This window comes from Cannabis sativa, chromosome 7 (assembly GCF_029168945.1).
Source record: "Cannabis sativa cultivar Pink pepper isolate KNU-18-1 chromosome 7, ASM2916894v1, whole genome shotgun sequence".
NCBI classification, from domain to species: Eukaryota; Viridiplantae; Streptophyta; class Magnoliopsida; order Rosales; family Cannabaceae; genus Cannabis; species Cannabis sativa.
Window position 1 is genome coordinate 27,829,009 of NC_083607.1, and position 7,183 is coordinate 27,836,191.

At 32.9% G+C, this 7,183-nt stretch overlaps 1 long non-coding RNA gene across 8 annotated transcripts; it reads right to left on the reverse strand.

Annotated features, from left to right (window-relative positions):
- Window positions 1–293: 293 nt before the first annotated feature.
- Window positions 294–3,618, reverse strand: LOC133028946 (uncharacterized). 8 transcript variants are annotated; one of them, XR_009688734.1, is made up of 10 exons: window positions 3,378–3,618; window positions 2,838–2,894; window positions 2,592–2,658; window positions 2,096–2,181; window positions 1,746–1,845; window positions 1,560–1,666; window positions 1,421–1,462; window positions 1,128–1,213; window positions 756–841; window positions 294–713 (listed from the first exon to the last, which is right to left on the reverse strand). It is a non-coding gene; the product is annotated as an uncharacterized LOC133028946 (long non-coding RNA). The 8 variants fall into 8 exon arrangements; XR_009688737.1 differs by having other exon boundaries at window positions 1,789–1,845; window positions 3,378–3,617; XR_009688733.1 differs by having other exon boundaries at window positions 294–685; window positions 1,789–1,845; window positions 3,378–3,616.
- Window positions 3,619–7,183: the final 3,565 nt, after the last annotated feature.

The window sequence follows — 7,183 nt, forward strand, 5'->3', positions numbered from 1 at the left end:
TTCTTTTCTATTTTATTTTCTGCGTCGGTTTAGAAATAACGCTAAATTGTTTATGACATTTTAAAACTGTCACAAAAAACTTATTACGTCGGTTTAAAAATGTCATATCTATTACAAAAATATTTTGTTTTTTTACGTATTGCGTCGCTTATAAAATGAAGCACAAATATAAGTAAAGAAAAATTGCAAATTTTTCATACAATTTTTTGCACCTACATTATCAAATTTTAGAATTATTCTTTATAATAGTAAATACATAATACCAAAAAAAAAAAAAAGTTAATTTTTAAAACTTACATAAAATTAGCAATCGATTATATTAACTAATCACACAATACCAATAACATTGTGTGTGTATTTGATCTGTATTATACAATAATAAACAACTCTATTATTTATAAATTGATTGAGATGATATAAATTTAATGATAGTCATATGATTGAAATAACATTAGACAACAAACTACAGATAGACTTAAAAAAAAATAGGCATAACAGACAGTGGGTAGGAACATATTTTGATAATGAACATACATTCTGGAACATCTGCTCTTGTTGGCACAACAATTTGAAGTAGAACTACTTTATCACGCCAGCTTGGATTCTCCTCTAGGAACTTTTCGAAAGCCAAAATCTTCTGTGGGATTCCTTTGATCATGTCAAGACGATCAACACCCAACATCACCTGTCCAACAGTTTAACAGCAATGAATTCTAAAAGGAAAAGATAAGCTCAAAAACAATTACAGGTCTTACATGAGCTCAAGAACAAGTGAAGAAGCTCCCCCACCACCATTTCATATGGCACCAACCCCGTACTTTACATTTTAATGTCTCAGTACCTGCAACAACATTATTCATTTTAGAAATTCCAACAAGTTAAATACACTAGAGAGAGCAAATTTACCAATGTCTTTTAAATCCACCGCAACTAAACTCTCAACAGATATTTAAAAGAATGTCACTTCGCATGTCTATTATATTTTAGAGAATGTAACCATACATATGATTATGGATAATGATTTTAGATCAATAAGAGAACACCTAAACAAAACCGGAGAACTATATAATGACATTAGAACATCAAACTAGGTACGCAGAGCTAGGGATGAGAATCTTATAAATTACCTCTAACAATGTGACCAAGATACTAGCTCCACTGTATCCAAGTGAGTGTCCCAATGATACAGCCCCACCATGTACATTAAGGCATTCTTGAAATACGTGAAAATTAGAAGGGAAAAAAATGTAGATAAAGACATTGAGCAAAATGAATAAAATCAAATGAAAGTGGACAAATAAAACATACTATAGCAATTGTAGAAAATGTAGGAATAATTAGATTTGAAATAGCATATATTTTAGACTTATAGCACGCTAAACCAACTTGAAACAAATGATCTAGTTTTCTACTAACTTACAGGATTACAACCAAGCAGCTTTTGATTGGCTAGAGCTATAACCTGGAGAGGAAAAGAACAAAATATAAATGAATGAAACTAAGAAAAAAAGCTTACTAAATCAGGAACAGTAGAGAGATTATAAGTACTAAAATCTTACAAAAAAATGCTTATTTCATAGTAATCAATCTGAGAAGCATCTAAACCAGCATTTAAAATGGATTTTGGAATCACAAGGGCTGGAGCAATTGTAAAGAATTCAAGTGCCTGCAAAGATAATCTTCTTTGAGCTATGTTTCAGCAACAGTAAAATAGAACTAGGAAGCCAATACATTTGTAAGAGTACCTAAGCTACATTAGCAAATCTCTTAATCTTTCCAATTACTTACAATCCAAGTTGAAGTGCTTTCTCTCCACTCACTAGGACTAATGCAGCCACACCATCACTATTCATGATAAAGGAACCAAACCATATTAAGGCTACTTAAAATCTGCAACCCTAGAATATAAACCAGTTTTGTTGTAGTATAAACTACAAGAATCGCAGTTACTAAACCAGTTGCTGAAATGTATATTAATATTTAGACAGTACAAGCCTCAACACAGAAGACACAAGAAACAACATATCCAATTGCATTACCACACTTAAAACAAAATTACTTTCTATTTTTTGGTTGGGGGAGAAAGAGGGGGAACCTTATGATAGAAGCATTGCCAGCTGTAACAGAGCCCCTGCTCTACTTGAAATTCGGTCTGAGTTTTCTCAATTTTGCAGCATCGAACTATGAAGGGATACAAAAGAAAAGCAATATGAAGCAAGGATTGAGAAATCTGACTTAAAATATAATTTGAACTATAGAAGCTTTTGGTGACATGAAAATCAATAATAATACAAGTTTGCAAATTTTGGTATTTACCATTTAGTATCAAGATCACCCATATCCCAATATTAAAAACTAAACGAATGGACCATAAGAAATCCTAGTACCTAGAAGCAATCAGAGAAGAAACTTCTAGTTGTGGAACAAAACTTTCTTTCAAATGGGCAAGCAGAAAAGAAATATGGATACTGAAATGACACTAATTCTAATATTTGCATTGTGAAAAAGCAATAGAAATTACAACAGTAGCTTATGTAATTTACTTTTAAAAGAACAATTTACTATTTCTATTATATGTACTACGTACATACCTTAGACCTTCATCCTTGTCAATGTCAACAATTATGGATGGCTTCCCTCGCCCCCAGGTACTTTAACCTACAGAAAATTGTGAACTAAAATTGATGTTCTAAAGTTAATTTAAAACCAATTAAAATTTTTGTAATATATAAAGAAGTAATTTCTTGAGGTTTTATTTAATGAAGAAGTTTTTTTTGGTATAAAGAAGTAATTTCTTGATATGAATAAATGAAACACGAAGGGAAGAATAACGATACCTTTACAAAAGACTCATGGTACCAAACTTCCAAAATCAACATTTTATGCAATGCATTCTGTACCACAAAGTCAAATATTTGATTCCATATTAGATTCAAATTATCATTAAGAACCTAATGAAAGAAAGAAAAAAGAAAATGAGAAAAACATACAATTTTTTACAGACGAGCTTTTATATATACAAACCAACACTGAAAAAATCTCATCCTAGTTTTGACTTTTGTACCAGACTTTTTCATTGTGAGAATAACATAAGGATCGACTTTTCCCAACAAATCCATTATCGGTAAATCTTCAGATTTAATTTCAATCTCTGTCTCAAATTAATTCTCATAAAATTAGGGCTATTAAGTTGAAGAATTCCTTCATGTGAGTTGGGTAGTTGAAAAGCTTTAATTTTTAAAACATTTCTATTAGTAAAAATCTTCCACAGTGTTGGGTTTTTTTTAGGTTCATAAAAAAAATTGCACTTGAGCTATGGCATGACTGAGAGAGAGAGAATAATGCAAAGAAAACAAGAGAGAAAGAGGGATACTTACGGAGGTCAAGGAGATCGAGACCACAACAGCGTGAGCGTAGGGGACTTACGGCGCCGACGGAGGAAAAATCTGAGGCACAGTAGAGCAAAATTGCGTGAGCTGAGGAGAAAAATTTTGTCTGCAAAATTGCGTGACCTTCGGAGCTGAGGCGGCTGACCAAAATGGGTTCACGCAGAATGAAGGAATGATTTTGGTCTGTAAGAAATTTGGGGGTAAGTGAACCTAAGAGGGTTTCCGTCATTTTCTCACTTAAGCAAATCCTTTATCGTCGGTTTAAAAACGACACACAAAGAATTTGTGAGGCTTGTAAAATGACGCTAATTATGTATTTTTTTTAATCATTATACTTTTTTCGTCAGTTATCTAATTTGTGAGGGATATACAACCGACGCAAATCATTTATTATTTGTGTCATTTTACAAACGACGAATATCTTTAATATGGTACTATTCACGTCGGTCAACGCGATGAATAGTCGCGTTGACCAACGTGAATAGTGAATTTTGTAGTAGTGAGAATAAATGGTAGAGAAGTGAGCCATATATAAGAACATGGGCTACTCCACTCATTGCCAATTGGTTTTGAGATGGAACCCCATGATTCTCAACATGGTATTAGAGCCATATCCCTTGCGGGCAAGTGATCATATCCGATCCGCACCTATACAGATGGTGACCATGTCCACTCTGATACGGTTCAAGATTGGTGAGCGAAAAAATAGCCACCATCTTGAGGGAGAATATTGTGGACATTGTCCCACATAGAATAAATGGTAGAGAAGTGAGCCATCTATAAGAACAGGGGCTACTCCACTCATTGCCAATTGGTTTTGAGATGGAACCCCATGATTCTCAACAAGGTCCAATTTCAGTTAAGATTCCAAGTCCATGTTGGAATTTATTTTGCCAGGATCTTAGATCTACTCACAAGTATGTTGATTAACACCCTAAATATGAACTTTCTAAAACGATGAAATAAACACATATAAAGTTTAGGAAACCTTACATTGGGTGCAGCGGAATAATATGACTCCTTCCTTTCAGATATCTAGCCCTTGATTCCTTTTTGTAGGAGAGCATTATCAATATCTGAACCTGGATCTCTTTCTCTGAATCTTTGATGCTGAAACTCCTTCTTGCTGAAAGTCTTTCTTCACGATCTTCCTCACTATGATTGATGTATCACTTGCTGTGTGTGGGCACTACTCTTACACTAAGAATTTCGAAATCTCAAAGAGGAAGAGAGATGTAGAGTGGGTTCGGCCAAAGATAGGGAGAGAGAGAGGCTCAGTTTTTTCTGAATCAAAAGTGTCAGAAGAAAAGTGTAATTTTCCTGAAGCCTTCACTATCTATTTATAGCATTCCAGTAGGGTTAGGTTTGAATTATTTGGCATTAAAATAATGAAAATATCAGATGGAAAAACCCTAAAAAAGTGGCCGGCCCTACATAGTGGATTTGGGCCTCACTTTTTGCAATTTTGCAGTTTTATCTTTTCTGCATCTGATTTTCTCAAAAACGCCAATTTTCTAATTCAACCATTTAAATGTCAATTCTAACTATTTAATAACTGTAAATAATTATTAAATAATATTTTCATTTATCATATTTATTAATTGAACCATAAAAAATATCATAATTAACAAATATGCCCCTAAAACTCTTTCTTTACAATTTCGCCCTTACTTAGTGAAAAATTCACAAATAGACATAGTCTAATTTGAGAATTATAATTGATTAATCAAAACCAATTATATGAGTCTTACAAGAAATATTATCTCAACTAGTGCAGGGACCATGGGTCTATATAACCGAGCTTTCAATAAGTAGATCAAGAATTTATTACTAAAATTCACTAACTTATTAATTCTTCGTTGAATCCACGCATAGAACTTAGAATTGCACTCTCAGTTATATAGAATGCTCTATATGTTCCACCATATAGACACATCATTAGTTATCCATTGTTATTATCCTAATGCGATCAATGATCCTCTATATGAAAACACTTGACCCATGAAATACAGGATCAAGTATGTGAAAAGGGTTTCAGATGAATTTATACATTATGTACATATAATCATGAAATAAATCATGTGAACCATGCAACATTAAATGTTATTTCTGATCTATATTAATAAGTAAATCTGATTATATTGAAATGAGTTTTATTTAGGGCATAAAACCCAACAAACTCCCACTTGCACTAATATAAAACAAAACGTGCGTTTCAAATAATCTCAACACCTCGATATACAAATCAAGTGTAGTAGTAGTAAACTCCTCATAATAGGATCTGAAAGATTGAATTAAACACAACCTTTTCTCCACCATTACTCTTCCTTAATCACAAAATCATTGATAATGTGAAATTCCTCTCTATATGTCTACTCTCTTGGGATACTGGATTCTATACCTTTGGCAACTACTTTTTGGTTAATCAGGAAATTAACACTAGTAGTTTAAGGCAATTTGGAATGGTGCCAAAGATGTATAGAACTTTCCTTAGACTGAATAAGTACCTTTCCTACAACTTTAACATTCAGTCCCTCTCTGGTAGACCTAGAGACTTCAGATAGGGTTTTACACTTCTCCAAAATCACTATTCCACCCCCAGAGTAACCACCATCTTATCAGAAAGATTTACTAGCACAATGGCAAATTTCGAAATCTGATATGGTGTAGTCTAAGAGTTTTAAACACACCCTTATAGACTAACATATAGTTCCTCTTCTTAATATTAGGATTTACTTGATTGTCTTCCAATGTTCTTCTCCTGGATTAATCTGATACCTACTCATTACTCCCACTCAACAGTAGGTGTCTGGTCTAAGGCATACTAAAGCATATCTAAGACCTCTCACTGTTGATTTAAGAAATTCTTTCATGGCTTTATCTTTTCTGGAATAGTTGAGACTTTTCCTTAGATAAATAAAATCTATGCCTAAGAAGTTGTGAAGCTTCTATAGATTGCCATTAGAAAGAAAATGCTTCAGCATCTTACTAAAGTAAGTTGCTTGCATTAGAGTAAGTAATTACCAGGTATACCATAAGCCATAGGTTTAGATAAACTCAAACCTATAATACTAGGAACATGAAGTTTTGTTAAGTCCATTGAATACACTTATAAACGAAAATTTCCTTTTATGTCCTTGTAATAGAAAACTTAAGGTTACTCCATGTGAATGGATTACACCATAGTTCTTTTGGCTTTCTTCTTAGTTTCTTATCTTGACAATGCATTACTTGTTTAAACTCACAATGGATTTTAATCACTAGTGTCTCCCAAGTCATAAGAAGGTGAAGTTCCTAAAAACTCTCCCACTACGACAAGGTACCATGAATTATGTCTAAGAAAACTAAATGGTATTAACCTCTTTGGTTGTGACAAGACAACAGAGGCAGTGGGATCATCATATGTCAAATAAGATGATAGAACACTTTTGGAATCAAGAATTAAATATCTCCTTTATAGGCTACTTTATTTTCAGACTTAGTCATTGTCTTAAAAAAGTAGTATTTGTTTGAACAAATACTTTCTTATCTATTGACTTTGGGATGGTCCACCCCTAATCACTTAGAATAGCTAACAAACCATGGTTAACAGTTCTAGCTTTTCTTAAGATTTTGATTAGGTCATCCATGAATCTAGTAATGATTTACATTAAGTACCCAACCATTACATCATTCTTAAATTGTATTACCATAGAAGGAATTAGGCAACGACTAGTAACTAATCATCAAATGCAACTCGAAATTTCTGGGGAGGTAAGTTTGGATATAATTCAAAAATCAAATTAATGATCTTT